We start from the raw sequence: 17,617 nt of genomic DNA on the forward strand, positions 1-17,617 counted from the left end.
AACTCTCATCTATTAAGCATGTTTTTGTTTGGATTAACTTTCAAGCTGGTTTGCAGGCATGACTTTCTCTCAAGCTCTTTTTCCACAGATAAAAAAATCTACCAAGGTTTTTCACAAAGCAAACTCTTTTAAATTATATAATTATTATATATATATATATATTTTTAATCCTAAGAAGAGCAGCCAGGTAAGACCTGTTTAAAAGTAAGGAGTAGAAGCAAAATCAGACAGCAAATGTAGCACATCAAGTCTTTTCTTATAATTTGTTCTTCTCCCTTTCTGGAACTTCTCCCTTCAACACCACAAATAAGAGACTGAGAAAAGGAAGAAAATACTTGCACAGCAGCATTTGCAGTCCTGCCTTTAGTCACACTTCCCTAGCTTAAGGTGGCATGCATTATTAAAGAACATCTAGATTGTTATAAGTAAATATGTGCCACTCAAATAAATAACTACCTACAATACTTCTATGTATGCCAGAGAAATGTTTATAACAATCTACATGCTGCCTAGTTTTCATTTTTCAGCTCTACTTTCTGATTATTAGAAAACAGATTTTAGCAAATTTGTCAGAAAAGCAAAAAATAATAAGAATGAGGTAATAAATGGCACTAATTGTTGAACCGTGAGAGCAGACTGAAGATAAATATTCAGATATATATAACTACTTTCAAGTATGGGATCGGTTAAGTAGCAGATACCATTAGATTTTGAGAGTCTACTTTCAGGCATACAGCTTAAATTATTGTGTTCATGTTGCATAAAGCCATAGTTATTAACTAGGACTTGATTACCCAGTATAAATTAATTTAGGAAAATTTTCCTTTTATTGCAACCTGACATGAGAAATCTGCAACAATATTTAGTAAATTATAACTTGAGTAATTCCCTATTAACTGCACAATTTCTCACATATATTCTTCCCTAAGTTCCCGCCATACATTTTACTGCTTACAAATGATGTTTATTATCATGGACTGAACAGCGTTTGAAAAAAAGAAAGATTTTGGGGATGATACATAGTTTCTCCTCCTCTCCATGACTACCTGATAATGGTCAAGCATTTGTAATTTCCTTAAATTCTGGTTCATCTAGATGGTATCTGCTTGCATGTTTTTTGTTGCACTGTTACTAATCTGACCTACTTGCAAGATTTTCCAAAGATATGCTGTCAAAATTCACTAACCATATAAGCTGAATAATGCCTCACTGTTTTCCTAAATCATTTAAATTTTGATATTATAGCAAATTTCATGGACTCTGGTAAGGAATTTAAAATGAAATGCTCAACATAGAACCATGTTGAAAAAAAGACATTTGGCATAACTTCAGAAAGAATCTTTTTTTTATTGTTTTAACGATTTTTAATGTTTTCAAAATTTCTTTCAGAAGAAAAATCATTCTTGCTTTAGTCTAAAAATGTCTGTGACATTTTTGCATGTACTTGTATATACATGTATATGAGGAGAAAGTAGATATGCAGATACTAGAGCAGAATATGCAGAAACCGGAGCATAGGAAGTTCCACATGAATGTGTGCAAGAACTTCTTTACAGTGAGGGTGACAGAGCACTGGAACAGGATGCCCAAGGGGGTTGTGGAGTCTCCTTCTCTGGAGATATTCAAGACCCTCCTGGATGCCTACATGTGCGACACTCCTTAAGCAACCTCTGCTAACCACTGTAAGACATGATGGTTGGTGAGTTTTGGTCTGCTCCAGCACAATCCCCTCTGTGTTCTCAATGATAGAGCCCTGTGCTCTTTTATATCACAGGACCTCAGTCTCTGAGAGGGTGGGCTGAATTCTGGGAACAAAATGTCTTAGAGGAAGAAGGGGGCTTTTTCTTCAGGGCACTCTTCCTCTGTAGTTCAGAAGCTGAAACTCATGCCCCAAAAGAAGTAACACTACCAAGGTTATCTCACAGCTAGGTCACTAGAAGGCCAGTTAGGGGTGCTTTGTTTGTTTAATCTTCACACTTTCTAAGTCTTGTCTTGTAACACCTCCCTAGTATTTTAAAATAGAAATGAACAGTGTTTTTTACTTTTGTAGCCTTTGGGAGAAGCAGATTGATTATTATGAGGGGTAAAGTGTAGGGGATATTGGATTTACATGTGTGAAGAATTGATGGAAGAAAGCTCAGCTGAAGAAGAAGAATGATTCTTATATTTAGTGCTGAAAGCAATAAAGGGTCATTTCTCAGCTAAGTATCTGTGAAAATTCTGTATCCCAGGTTCACAAACTTCCTTTTACAGCACAGCAAATTTATTTATTCCAGCGAAAAGTTATTATTGCTGGAATCTTGTGGTCACAATGTGAGGACTGATCTCTGGCAATTTGATCTGATCACTCAGAGGCCTGTACAGACTACTAGATTGACTTTATACTGAAAACAGCCTGAATTCTAGATGCTGGAATTACAGAAGACTAATAAGGAAATAAGTTAATGTTTAATTAATGAATTTATTTCTAAGGTGTTTTTTTTGTTGTTGTTGTTGTTTTGTGTTTTTTTTTTGTTGTTTTTCCCAAATGTCTATTACTTTTTTTTTTTTTTGCATTCTTTATTTTTCTTCTGCTGTTTAAATTTGACACAGAAGTTTTTAAGACTGAATTAAAATACTGAATTAAAATTGTGAGAAAGTGTATGCTTTTTCTGACGAAACATAGGGAAAAGAAAGTCATTACCTTATGTAGCTTTCCAGCCTCATTTCATAGTAACTCAGTTAGTAGATTGGTGATGTAGAAGTTGGAAGAAAAAAGTCCTTGGGTCTCAGCCTTGGCTTGGACTAGAAGGGGGAAATAGGTTGTGCTTTATCATTTTAAAGTGCATCTAAAAGTTGATTGCATGCACATTTTTTGAATTTGTTACTATAATGAATTGTCATGGTTTCTGATAATGCCATGGTTCCTGACAACTCTGATGAAGACATAAAGGCTATCTTAGTGCACAGAGCTATGAAGTCCAGACTCTCAAATAAAAAAGGACAAAAGCCAGCATGAAGTACATCAAAGCATCAGATTTAGAGAACATCTGTGGCAAGCGAGTCATGGGCTCCATTGCCGGTGCAGAATGAAGACCTTTATCCTAGATGCTCACAACTTTTTATACCCCTATAACTACCCCTGGTCACATGTACCTACTAGGTGCCTCCTGCGTGTTTATGTCTGGTGGAAGTACCTGTTGAGCCTGTCAACTCATTTGCGAGGTCTTATGTTCATAATGTGTTTGTTTGTCCCACAACCCTATAGCAATATACATGGAGACTTACATCACCCAGGAGGCCAGAGCAGACTTAGAAGTAGTTACAGATTCAGTACACATCATGCATGTCCTTTAACTGGCTCTGGTATGAACCATGCACCAAAAACCATGGAAAAGGAAATAGCAACAGACAGTTCTATCTCCAATACAAGTATTTGTACTATGCTAATATGCTTTTGCTTGGTATAAATTCTAGGTAGGAACTGCAGATTACAAATAGATAGTTAAGTAGGTAGATAATTAATTAAATAATTTGTGCTTCCAACTTAAACAAAATAAATCAATTCAGAAACTAAAGATATTAAGTAAATTACAAAAGCATCAAAAAACGTTTTTTTGTTGTTGTTGTTGTTTTTTGTTTTTTTTTTGTTTCTTTTTATTATTTTTAATTATAAATATGTAGGTACAAAATTTAACTCATATGCATTCATAAAGGTGCATCTACTTCAGAACTGACTATCCTGAAGTGATGGGGATTATCATATTAGTGCAAATTCACCTCACAATAATTTTAAGCTGCTTTAAATATCTAACTTGAAATCTTATGTACCAAAAAACACACATATTTCCCATTTCTCACTGACTGGCAGATGGCTTCAGCTACCCACGTTTATTCATCCAAATGACACTGAAATTTAAGAGAAAAAAAATAGCTGGAATAAATGTTTTCCTTTTCCCCTCTCCTCTCCTCTCCTCTCCTCTCCTCTCCTCTCCTCTCCTCTCCTCTCCTCTCCTCTCCTCTCCTCTCCTCTCCTCTCCTCTCCTCTCCTCTCCTCTCCTCTCCTCTCCTCTCCTCTCCTCTCCTCTCCTCTCCTCTCCTCTCCTCTCCTCTCCTCTCCTCTCCTCTCCTCTTCTCACCATGTTGCCTTCCCTTTCCTTTCTGTGTCTAAATTTTATTCTTATTCTTATTATTATTAACTTTCTGTGTAAATTCAGCTTGGAATCCCCATTGTTACATCATCATTGTTAACAAATAATATTCTGCAGCTGGAATTAAACTGACAGTTTTGCTGCTTATAAAGCTATAAGGATTTAGCCAGAGTAAAATTCTGTACAATTCTTCAATGTTTTCTTATTTTTGCAGTGCTAGCAGTCAAAACATTTGTTTTAGTCAGTAATGTAAGTACATTAAGTGAATATGAGGATTACATCAGTTGGGTAAGAATATGGTGTATTTCATACTCATTTTTCAAGCTGAAATTGCACTTTAAAGTTCTGAAAATGATGACATAGCAGTTTGACACCATCACTGCTCCAAGCCTTTTAACACCACTGCAGTACACATTAACACACTGGAACTTGCCACGAAATGGGGAATCACATTCAAACCCTGAAGTATCGAATTAAGTGGTTCAAAAAACATCGTCAGCAGCTAATCACCCTCTCTCTGCCTCAGGCAAGCATCTCTAGCTACTGAACTACAGTCAACCTTCTCCTTAATTAAGGAATAAATATATACATATTTAAAAAAGAAAAAAAATAAGTTAAAAGAGCAGTTTCATGTAATAATAGTTCTTAATATACAAATAGCATATTGTAACACATCAATATAAAGAAAAACAAAAAACAAAAACAAGCACTCTGGAACTTCAGAAGCATACCACAGCTCAGTGTATTTTATTACAACACTAATTCATATCAAAACATACTTTATTTTTCTCTTAGCCTTTTTTTTCAGATTTACTTTTTGGAGTAGAATAGATATTTTTATATCTTGAGTTGGCTTAAACAGAGGATCATATGTACATATTTATGATCATTTTGTCTGTATTAATTTGCTCATGAAAATGTTACGTGAATACATTTGTAACTGAATTATGCTTTGAATGTAACAATTTACTGTGAAGTACAATTTCAGTGAGTATAATCTTAAGAATTCACCAAAAGCACAAGTACTTTTGATGTAAAATATCATGTTCATATATGATTATAAACAGTATGGAATTCAGGCAGAGTAACATAGCATTTGCAGTGATTCATTTTCATAATTCAAAAGAACATATATTTCCTAGTAAAGTAGTGTGGATTTTACTTTAGAAGGGACTTTATGAATGTTTACAATCATATAATCATCTTCTTACAAAGTGCCACGATTGTATGTGTTCTTATAGTCCTGTTGCTATATGGTCATTCTGCAGAGCTATAGTGAGGAATCTCAGAGTGTAGTACCTTTGTGTGCCATCATTTAATTCCTGCTTTGTTCCTGATACAGCAGGAACAGTCTTTTGTTGAGGTGAATATATTATTTTACAACGGAAAATGTTGATATAGTTCTTTATAGGCATCACCAGCATATTTTACTTTTTGGTTCAGAATTCTTCATGTTTTTATTGTAGTGGGCCATCACATTTCCAGCGTTTCATCTTCCCACTTCTTTATATGTGGAATTATATGGAATTGAATTATAGATCATAAAAGTGGAAAGATTCCAAAATATTTCTAAGTCCAGTTGTTATCTCCACAGAGGAGATAACTGTGGACCATGGACTCTTATTTTTAGTCCAATATACTCTGGACTCTTGTTCCATTCAAGAATAGGACAACAACAACCTTCCTGAGAAACTGATTCCAAAGCTTCCCAACATACATAAGGAAAATTGTATATGTAAAAATATATTACTTATATATTATTTATACATATGAATCTAAAGCAAGCTTCATTTTATTTAAGTGAGCCCTGTTATGTTTTATTCTAACTGTAATGGCGTAAGAAATCATTTATTCTATCCCTTTTGTATGTGAAAATATTTGAGTTCCATGTCTTTCCCCTCATATTTTCCTATCCCATTTTATCCAAACTCAGCTCTTTCATCTGTAACTGTATTTACTTAAAATACTGATCTGAGCTCCTGATCTTCTCTTACTCATGCATGGCTCTTTATTTTCTTATTGAAAATTGTTGTTTTATAACTCCTCCTTAAATGAGTTTTCCTTACAAATGGCCTTAACACTGCAGTATAAGTCAAACAGTTATTTGAAGTAGTTCTTTCATGTATGTATATTTAAAGAAATTGCAAACTTTTAGTGAAAAAAAAAAATCATTATTTCTATTGCAATTTGTAGATGATTGAAGTTGGTCTGCAAGCACTGGAGTTGTGGACTGCTGAAAAAAGAGCACAAAGTAGAGCATATTAGCAAACATAAAATCACCCCAAATAATTCCTGCAATGAGGGAGAAGAAATTTTTGGTATCAGGAATCATATTTCTCCCAGCACAGTGTATGGAATGCTTGTCATCTTGCTCCTGGTTAAGGCAAGTGGAAAGGTGAGTATAAAAGCAGAGAAGCTTGTTAGGCACTGCAAGACTTCTGTGTGTGTCATTTTAACTGTAATTAAGTTGAAGTTTTAGAATAACCATAAGGGGACTATTAGTGGTTCTTTGTTTTGTCTGTTAAAATTTAATTAGAATAACTATATAATTCTTGGATATGTTCCATTTGCCAATAAAAATATTTTCAACCTAATAAACTGATAAGAATGAAAGCATCCTTTGTAACTTGGGTGTGAGAAACTGATATCAAAATACAGATCAGACTGGGACTTCCTAACTTGTCTACAGGTTAACACACTGTAACTCACCTCTTTAACTTCAGAAGTCTTTACTGTAGACATTCTGTCAAAACTGCAAATTGAAGTTTGTAGTCGCTTATAATCACCTGAAATACAGAGCATAATTTAAATATTTGCTTTGACTTAAATTACAAATTTGACTCCACTGATCAACTTGACTGACTTTAAAATCACTTTATTGGCTCTAAAAGATAATTAAGGTGAGTGATTCAGATGGAGATTTCCACTCATTATTTGTACATCATTCAGATGGTCTGTTATATACTTATACTGATGAACATGAAACACAATTTATTGGAAAGCCAGGAATTTATTTTTACTTTAATTGAATTCTTAAAAGTCTAAGTAAATAACTGTTACTAAAGACCTCATTAGTACATGGGGGCATAGGATGGGAGGCATTTACAGAGAGAGATTAAAAAAGCAAAACAAAACAAAACAAAAACAATGAAAAGGATAATATTCAGGAAAATGGCTTAACAAGTTAGCACAATATAGTTCAAAATGTTATGTCAACATATTTTACCACTTACTCCCTTTGTCTAGAGTAATGCTCACTTAATGAAATCCCTTCTGAGTCCTAACATTAGCAGCTTCAGCCTGGCTGGGCATTCAGCAGAGGATTTGTGGGAAGTTGACAGTGTCACAGATTCTTGACCAGAATGATACTGGTGCTAATGATGGAAATGTTGTCTCTCCACTATCAGAATTTGAAACTGATCCAAATGACATTAATTTTATATAGTTTTGTGATGAGCTTTATGCCTTATTCTTGTTTTAGTATATTTATCTGTAAGTCCAGGTCACATCTATATTTCCTATGTAAAGTTTTAGATATCATAGTATCATCATCATAGTATTGTGCGAGTTGGAAGGGACCTTAGAGATCATCAAGTCCAACTCCCGGGATTCGAGCCCTCTGTGTAGCAGAGCGGCACTTCTACCCCCTGCTCCACAGGGGGGATTCGAACCCGGGCCCCCTGGTGTTGCAGATGGGAATTCTACCGCTGCGCCACCGGGGCACACAATATACACACATATACTGAACACTTGCTCATTGTTCTCTTTTTGTCATTGAAAAATGTTTTGCCTAAACCATTGGAGAGATATTTCTAGCTCTGGAGTCTTCAGAAATGATCTCTTATAAGCATATGCCTTCATCCCTCTACATTCTGTCCTGAGTCCTCCCTTTCAAGGCTTCTGCTGTTATATGAGGTCTGTTTATCTGTATTGTATCATTATGTTGGAACTATGAATATTTCATAGAATAGAATCATAGAATCACAAAACATTTTGATCTGGAAGGGATATTTAAAGTTCACCTAACCCAGTTCCCCTGCAAAGTAGAGGGACACCTACAGCTAGATAAGTCAGAGCCCTGTCAAGCCTGACCCTCCAAAGATAGTGAGTGATTCCGCCACCTCTCTGGGCAACTTGTTCCTTAGCTACACTACCCTTACTGTAAAAAAAAAAAAAATAAATAAAAATCTTTCCATCCAATCTGAATTTTCTCTCTTTTACACAGAGTCAGAGAATCACATAATCATAGGGACTGGAAGGGACCTCAAGAGATCACCGAGTTCAGCACCCCTGCTAAAGAAGATTTCCTACAGTAGGTTTCATAGGTAGGTATCCAGAAAGAAGTCTCAGACATCTCCAGAGGAAGAGATGTAGCAATCTCTCTCAGCAACCTGTTCCAGTTCTCCATCATCCTTACTGTAAAGCAGTTCTTCTTCATGTTAGTATGAAGCTTCCTATTTCCAAGTTTTTGGCCATTGCTCCTTTCCAGACAGTTTTCCCATTTTTTACAATTTATTTTTTTTCCTACCAAGAATTTTAATTGACAAGAATACTTTATGTTCACAGAAGCCTACAGATATAGGTAATATTCTGACTAATAACCACCTGCATGGTTATTATGATTCGAAAAAGTAATTCCAGATGAAATGCAATTAGGCAGCATCATGCACAGCAATATTTATGAATTTATGAGTTAAGTATCATAGTCTCATAGTATCGTGCGAGTTGGAAGGGACCTTAGAGATCATCGAGTCCAACTCTCGGGTTTCGAGCCCCCTGTGTAGCGAAGCGGCACTTCTACCCCTGCGCCACAGGGGGGATTCGAACCCGAGCCCTCCGGTGCCGCAAGCAGCAGCTTATACCACTGCGCCACTGGGGGCACACGAAAATTTGAAACCATTGCTCTTTGTTCTATCACAACAAACTGTGAAAAAGTCTGTTCCCTTCTTTCTCATGGAGGTACTTTACATGGAGGTACTGGAGTAGGTTCAGAGAAGGGCAACAAGGCTTGGAAAATCAGCCCTGTGAGGAAAGGCTGAGGGAGCTGGGGCTGTTTAGTCTGCGGATAAGGAGGCTGAGGGGTTCTCTTCCAGTATCTGAAAGGTGCTTACAGTGAGAGAGGGGCAAGTCTCTTCTCACTGGTGACAGGTGACAGGACGAGGGGAAATGGCCTCAAGTTGTGCCAAGGTAAGTTTAGGTTGGACGTTAGGAAACACTTCTTTACAGAAAGGGTAGTTAGACACTGGAATAGGCTCCTCAGGAAGGTGGTTGAGTCATCATCCCTGGATGTGTTTAAGAATCATTTGGGTGTGGTACTCAGAGACATGATTTAGCAGCGGGTTGTTGGAGTTAGGGTACCATGGTTAGGCTGCAGTTGGACTTGATGATTTTTGAGGTCTTTTCCAACCTGAGTAATTCTATGATTCTCAGAGTCCTCCTTCAAAAAATGACAGGCTGCTATCAGGCTGAACAGCCCCAGCTTTCTCATCCTGTCCTCATGGAGTGGGGGTGGGGTGGGGGTATTATATCCCTTGGATCATTTCTGTGACCCTCCATTGGATACACTTCAACAGGTCTATGTATCTCCAGTACTGATAACTCTGCATCTGGATGCAGTTCTCCAGATGAGATCTCACCAGCATTTCATTTTATACAGAATAGTTGCTGTTTACTATCATGTATATTAAAAATATACTTATATATATATATTATATATATATATATATATATATAAGAAATTAAATATAGAATGTATAACTATCTGGTCACTGGATAAATTGATGCTGTAACTATACATTGTAAAGTTTAAGTAACAACTAAATGTGTTTCATCCAAATGTTTCTGACATGCTTTTGTTCTAAGGACTTGTGGGCCCCTTGATCTCTTATCCACCCACCAGTTGCTACCCATAGATGCAGTAGCAGGAAGGACAGGAGTCTCAGCAGCAGAACATTATTTGGCTACTCAGATTGCTTAGATTACTGATGTCTAGAATAGTGAGGATATTGAGCTTCTATCTGCAGGCTCCAGAAATGGATTTGATGAATGCATAAATATTGAGGATATTGCACTGAACTATTACAAGTAGTAATAGTTTCAGTTGTCTTTTTTAATTGCTGAGGTTCTCTTTATTGCTCATTATAAGCTCAATTCATCCACACTACTCAGCAAATGAGACCACCTGATTATAGACAATAGCTCAAATATGAATTACTTCTTACCTGTGAAGTTGTGATGAAAAGACGGAGCTGTAGAGACTATTATGTTGAAAAACAGTTGGGATTTATAAGAATGCCTCAGCTACTTTAAGTGTGTATTCATTTGTTTCATGAATTAAAAAAAAAAATAAAATCTGATTTTGAGCTCCAAAGAGAAAAACAGTTCTTTATTTTGACATGTAGTCTCTTACAAAGTGAACTCGGGAAGAATCAGGTACAACAATACAGAGGTTGTGGTGAGCTGGGGGTCGGCCTCTTCTCTTGTGTAATTAGTGATAGAACTAGAGGAAATGGTTTCAAGCTGCGACAGGGAAGGCTCAGGCTGGACATTAGGAAGTATTACTTCTCAGAAAGGGTAGTCAGGCATTGGAATGCACTGCCCAAGGAGGTGGTAGAGTCACCGACCATGGGAGTGATCAAAAAAAGTTTGGATGTTGCGTTGAGCAATATGATTTAGCTGGGAAGTATTGGTGATGGTTGGACTAGATGATCTTCTAGGTCTTTTCCAACCTTGAAAGATTCTGTGATTCTGTGATTCTGTGAAATTAGGAAATAAGATTATTTCTTTCCCCTTTTCTTGAATGTTGACTGATCAAGCAAGATTTTGTGAAAAGAGTGTCAAAACAAATGTGAAAAATAAAGAGTTAGAGTGGATATTTATTAGTGGAAAAGATACAGCAGTGAGGGTAAGTCAAGAGATATTAGCAAGATGCAGCATGCACTGCAAGTGAAGGAAGGGTAGACATCTCTGTTAGTATCTACCTGGCTTCTTCAGCAAGGATATTGCATTGCCTGATGTGTTTTACAGCTAGCAGTTGCTGTGGGATGCTGGTGGTAGGTCTTAAGGAACATTTCAAAATGTTAAGACCCAGAGAATATGCACCAAAATGATTTTGATCTCAAATATATATTTTGTGGCTTCCTTTTCTCTTAGAAATTTTATTTATTCCCAGTTAGAAATAAATACACCCTTCCAGATACAATTGACAGTAGGCTATAGAAAAACATTAAAACCTTACATCTGTGATAATTAGTCTATACACTATAGCAAATGAAATGTCAAATATCAAGTTTTGACTTAACAGAAAGAGAGCAACATGCAACCTTGAGTTATGCAGTCAGGGCTACCCTTGTATTGTTTAACTCTCTTTTGTGTGCTAATGCTTGCTTCCAGGTCTTTTCTAAGGAGTAAGAGCATTTGCAGAGGAGTGATTACTTGAAGCTGGTGCAATCTGGAAATCTTTATCACTTTTTAAGGAAAAAAAATTAAAAAGACAGCACAGAATAACGATGATGCTTCTACTGGCCACCTACATAAGCAATCAAAATCCAAAGTGTCTTTGAAGTAATTTAAATCCTTCAATTGAAGTTCTTATCTACTCTCTAGTTAGAACTACTCTGGTAACAATAAACTACCTTCTTTATTACAGTTGATATGATTTTTACTGTAAATAAAAATCCAGTTTGGTAGACCTATGTGCAGTACTACCTAGTTCTCTTTCAATGCTGTTTTTCTAGAAATAGAAATATATGAACTCATTCTGAAGATGTTTACACATGAAAACAGCCAAATATACAAGTAAATGTCTGTCCTGTGGATTTCTTGCATTAAAATTTAAGTGCAGCAGTGAAAAATAAATACACCCAGGGTTAATGAACTTTGTTAAATATTACTAAAATGGCAATGCACTGGCTCAGTTACAGTTAAATCTGTGAGTAGCCATTATGCTAATGAAATCATTAGAGCTGTGTTCATTGACATGTTACTTGAAAAGCTGTTTCACAAAGCTCTTCACGTTTTGAGAATAAAACAGAGCTTGGAAATAATCATCTTTGAACATGAAGAGCCAGAAAATAGATAATGCAAGAGACAGATATCAAAACTGTTTACATCTGAAGGTCTAGATTCAAGTGGTGTTAAGTGGTCAGCAAAAATATTTAGAATGTTTTCATTATAAAATACAAATGAAGCATTAACACATTTCCAAATTATTTTTTTTCTCCTCCTGAATTAATGAATCTAACATTTGACTCTGAGGAAATGTGACCTAATCCCAGTAACTTCCATTCTTTCTCTTCATTTCCTTCAGCTACTTTAAGAATTTAATTACTGTTAAAACAAACAAACAAAAAGCAATAATAACAGAACAACCACTGTGATTCCATAACAATATTGTGAATATAACCATAATATTTCAATCTGGCACTTCTATTCACAAAAATCACAGGTGCTTGGCTTCAGAGGTATACAGAAATTTTTCACAGAAAGGTGTTTATTTTTGCCATGATAACCCTCAATATGACTGCTATATGTGATTCCTTCACTACCATAATAATAAGAAATCTCAGATGTTGGAGATAAAAACACAGTCAGAACACTTTCCCATCAAAGTAAAGAAAAATATTTGAAGATGTGGGATTTTAAAACTGAGAATGCTACTTCACATTTTTAGTGTTTTCTCCTTACCAGTTTGATACATTTGCCCTTACTCTTCAGTCTTAAACAGCTTTCTCATATTGAGCATCATAACTGGTTTGCCAAGGGCTCAATAAAAACAGAATGGTTTACTATGGCTGCCAAGTGAAGTCCACAGTGACTGGAAGATGGGAACCATCACTACTGCTTTTAAGAAAATTAGAAAGGAAAATTCAGGAAACAAAAGACTTAGTGAGCTTCACGTCTGTGCTGCGGAAGACCATGGAACAGATCCTCCTGGAAGAGATGTTAAGCCACATTCAAGAAGAGGTGATACAAAACAGACAGCATGGCTTTACCAAGGGCAGGTTTACCAGAATAATCTGGTGGACTTCTGTGATGGAGTGATGGCATCAGTGGACAAAGGAAGAGCAAATGGTATCATCTACCTGGACTTCTGCAAGGTCTTTTACATGGTTTGAAATTACATTCCCATCTCTAAACTGTAAAGGTTGGACTTTTCAGTGGATAAATAATTGGTTGGATGGTCACAGTCAGAGGGTTGTAGTCAATTACTTTGTCTCCAAGTGGAGACCAATGATGACAAGTGGTGTTCCTCAGGAGTCTATTTTGGGACCAGCACTCTCTAACATCTCTATCAATAACCTGGAGTGTGGGACTGAACATAATCTCATCAAGTTTGCTGATGACACCAAGCTGAATAGTGCAGTTGACACAACAGAAAGAAAAGATGTCATCTAAAGGCACCTGAAGGAGCTTGAAAAGTGTGCTCATGTGAACCCAATGGAATCAGGGCAATCCCAGGTAAGTATACAGACTAGGAGAACTCCTTGAGAATAGCCCTGCAGAGAAGGAGTTTGAGGGTTTTAAAAAATGAAAAGCTGGGCATAAGACAACAGTTTGCTTGCAGTCCAGAAAGACAACTGCTTCCTGGGTTGCATCAAAAGAGGAGTGACCAGTCCTAGTGAAGCCCAACTTGGAGTACTACATCCAGATCTGTGGACACTATTCCAAAAAAGACACGGAACTGCTACAGAGAGTCCAGAAGAGGACTACATGGATGATCAGAGGTCTGGAGCACCTCTCCTATGAAGAAAATCTGAGGGAGATGGTCTTCTTCAGTTTGGAAAAGGCAAAGGTACAGAGAGACCTCACAGCCTTCAAGTACTTTAATGGAGCTTACAAGTTGGAGGAGCACAGGCTTATTACAGTGACTATTACAGTGATAGAACGTGGAGGAATAGCTTTAAACTAAAAGGTGGTAGATTTTGATTAGATATCAGGAAGAATCTGTTTATTCAAAGGGTAGAGAGACCCTGGAATAGGTCATCCAGGAAAGATGAAGATGTCTAATTCCTGGAAGAGTTCAAGGCCAAGTAGGATGAGGTCCTGGACAACCTGATCTAGTCGATGTGAAGTCTGTACATGCATAGGGGTTGGAACTAGATGATCTTTAAGGTCCCCTTTGACCCAAGACATTCTGTGTTTATGATATTACTGATCAAGTGTCCGCCAACTGAATTTAAAAAAAAAAAAAAGTGCATAACATAGTCATTAGTAACAGTATGTTCTTGTTAGTGTAATGTAAATAATTTTGCTGTTAAAGAAAGGCTGTAAAAACCTACGCAAAAATTGTGTTGGACAACTGTGACTTTTCCCACCTCCACACCAAGCTGTTTCTAAGAAGGCAAGAGAGGAATAATGACAGAGTAATAGAATTTATTCTCTTGAAGGCCTGAGGGCACTTTTAAAAAACTTTGTAGTTCCACAGTGTCAGAAATATTTTCTTAATCAGCATAGCTACCTGATCTTTTTCCATTACAAGGTCATTAAAGCAATTTAATAAGATACTCAGTCTTCACTGCACCAACTGAATGCAAAATGTTAATTAACCATTAAAGTTTTTGATTACAATCTTGTTACTAATCTTATTCAGACAGATTTTTGATCCTAGATAGTAGAAGTTTATATTTTTTACTGCAAGGATTTTAGCATCTTAGTGACTCCTTGGTGTTCCTTCAATTTTTCACCTGTCTCTGAGGTATGGAGAACTTACTCATACCTGCCATACTATTTCTCACTGTCTTCATTAAAGCCTCAGAGAATCTGATGCATTGTAAATATGACTAGATTGTTATATGTGCTATGTACAATTACTCTGTCTCCCTTTGTGTGCTACATAGTAGAATCTGCATACCCACACTTGGAGGTAAGCTATTTTACATGATTTCAAGGACATAAGGTTGTCAGATAGCTGAGCAAAGCAATGAATTATTAAATTTTCAGAATTTGTATAGTTGCATCTAAGAGCATGGGTCCTGATGGAATCCACTCAGGGATTCTGTAGGAGCTGGTGGGGGTGACTTCCAAGATGCTTTGAACCATCTATCAGCATTTTTGATTAACCAGACAAGTCCCAGAGTTCTGTTAGCATGACTCTCATTTGCAAGAAGTGTCATAAGAAGGATCTGGGGAGCTACAGACAATCAACCTGACCTTGGAGCCAGGAAAGATTATGGAGAAGATCAAACTGAGAGAGATGGAACATGAGGGCCATCTGGGGGTCAGGCCTAGCAAGCAAGGGTTCATGAGAGGCAAGTTCTGCTTGACCAATCTGACCTCTTTCTGTGATTGAGTTATTCACAGGGCAGATAAGGGAAAGGCTGTTGACACAGTCTACCTTGATTTCAGCAAAGCCTTTGAGAGTGTCTTCCTCAGTATTCTCCTGGAAAAGCTGTTGGCCCATGGCTTAGGTGGGTACCCTCTTAGTTGGGTAAAGAACTGGCTGCATGGTCAGGCCCAGAGAGTGGTGGGTGGTGAATAAAGATAAATCCCGATGGTGACCTGTCATGAGTGGTGTTCCCGGAGGGTTGATGCTGGGGCCTGTCCTATTCCATACCTTTACTGAAGACCTGGAAAAGGGAGTTGAGTGCCCAGGTGGACAAGTAGGCTTCTATCAAACATAGTGTTGCCAGCAGGAGCAAGGAAGTAATCATCCCTCTATACTCAGTACAGGTGAGGCCACACCTCACCTGTAGGTGAGGAGGATGATGAAGTAAGAAGTATGCACAGAATGGAAGAAAAAGGAGAGTGCAGGAAAGATCCTGCTCAAAAGATTGCAGAGTATACAATACAGCAATAAATTGGTTAAAGATAGGTCCTCTTGTGAGATGTCTTGTACTTTCCACTTTATACTGAGCTGGAAATACCCTGTTGAAGTTTTTGTCATTTCTGTATCTGGTAGTCAGAAAGGGAAATATACAGCAACAAAGTGGCATGATGGCTGCAGATGGAAGTAGTCTGTCTCCAAGGGGTAAGAGGATTCTAGCCAAGAAACTGGCTGAACTTGTTGAAAGGTCTTTAAGCTATGAAGGGGGAAGGGGACAAAATGAGAGCCACTGGGGTTGAGTGGGTAGTTCGAGGCTCAAAACAGACCTTGATGGGTGAAGAGGGTGGAGTTCAAAAGGATGGAGAGGGGCGGAGTGATGCTGCTTCCCTAAAGTGTCTGTACACTAATGAGCATAGCGTGGGAAATAAACAGGAAGAGTTGGAGATCTATGTGCGGCCAAAGGGCATGATCTCATTGCGATCATGGAGATATGGTGGGACAGTTCGCATGACTGGAATGTTGTCATGGAGTGCTGTGTGCTTTTTAGGAAAGATCGGATGGCAAGTCAGGGTGGTGGAGCTGCTCTTTATGTGAGCGAACAGCCAGAACGTATTGAACTCCACCTGGGGGAGAGTGATGTAGTAGTGGAGAGCTTGTGGGTGAGGATCAAGGGTCAGGCTGGTAAGGGTGACACTGTTGTGGGTGTGTACTACAGGCCTGATCAGGAGGAAGAGGTTGATGAGACCTTCCGTAAGCAACTGAAAGTAGTGTCACAATCCCAGGTGCTGGTGCTTATGGGGGACTTCAATTATCCAGATATTTACTGGATGCGAGCATGGCCAGGCACATGCTGTACAGATGGTTCTTGCAATGTGTTGAAGACAACTTTCTGATGCAAGTGGTGGAGGACCCAACAGGGGAGGGGTGTTACTGGACCTTATTCTCACTAGCAAGGAAGAACTTGCTAAGGAAGTAAAGGTCGGGGGCAGCTTGGATTGCAGTGACTACAAGATGGTGGAGTTCAAGATCCTGAGTGGAAGAAGCAAAGCAAAAAGTAGGATTGCTACCCTGGACTTTAGGAGGGCCATCTTTGACATCTTCTGGGACCTACTTGGAGCTATCCCATGGGCTAGGCTTTTAGAAGGTAAGGGGGCCTGTGAGAACTGGTCAGCATTTAAACAGATCTTCTTCCAAGCTCAGGATCAGGACATTCCTCTGAGCAAGAAATCAGGAAAGGGTGGCAGGAGACCTGTATGGATGAGCAAGGAGCTCATGCACAAACTCAAAAGAAAGAAGAAGGCCCATGAAATGTGGAAAAAGGGTCTGACCACTTGGGAAGAATATAGAAATGTTGTCAAGGCCTGCAGGGATGCGACAAGAAAGGCTAAAGCCCACCTGGAATTGAATCTGCCAAAAGTGATAAACGATAATAAAAATGTTTTTTTAAAGTATGCTAACAGTAAAAGGAAGACTAGGGAGAATATGGGTCCCCTGCTAAGTGACGGTGGTGTTCTGGTAACAGGAGAAGGCGGAGATACTGAATGCCTTCTTTGCTTCTGTCTTCAGTGAAAAAGCTCTCCCTCAGGAATCTCAGACCCTGGAGGTTAGTGAGAGGGCCTGGAGAATGGAAGACTTCCCTTTAGTCAGGGAAGAGGTGGTCTGTGAGCACCTAGGCAATACCAATGTTCATAAATCCATGGGACCCAATGGGATGCATTCACAG

At 38.0% G+C, this 17,617-nt stretch overlaps 1 long non-coding RNA gene across 1 annotated transcript in view; it reads left to right on the top strand.

Moving 5' to 3' along the window:
• Positions 1–17,617, top strand: part of LOC140247773 (uncharacterized) — a 51,580-nt gene that overhangs the window by 13,622 nt on the left and 20,341 nt on the right. The window contains exons 2-3 of the long non-coding RNA XR_011902771.1: positions 6,324–6,525; positions 8,356–8,455. This is a non-coding gene — a long non-coding RNA (uncharacterized lncRNA). The remainder of the gene's footprint in view (positions 1–6,323; positions 6,526–8,355; positions 8,456–17,617) is intronic.

The sequence above is a fragment of the Excalfactoria chinensis genome, chromosome 2, assembly GCF_039878825.1.
Source record: "Excalfactoria chinensis isolate bCotChi1 chromosome 2, bCotChi1.hap2, whole genome shotgun sequence".
Taxonomy (NCBI): Eukaryota; Metazoa; Chordata; class Aves; order Galliformes; family Phasianidae; genus Excalfactoria; species Excalfactoria chinensis.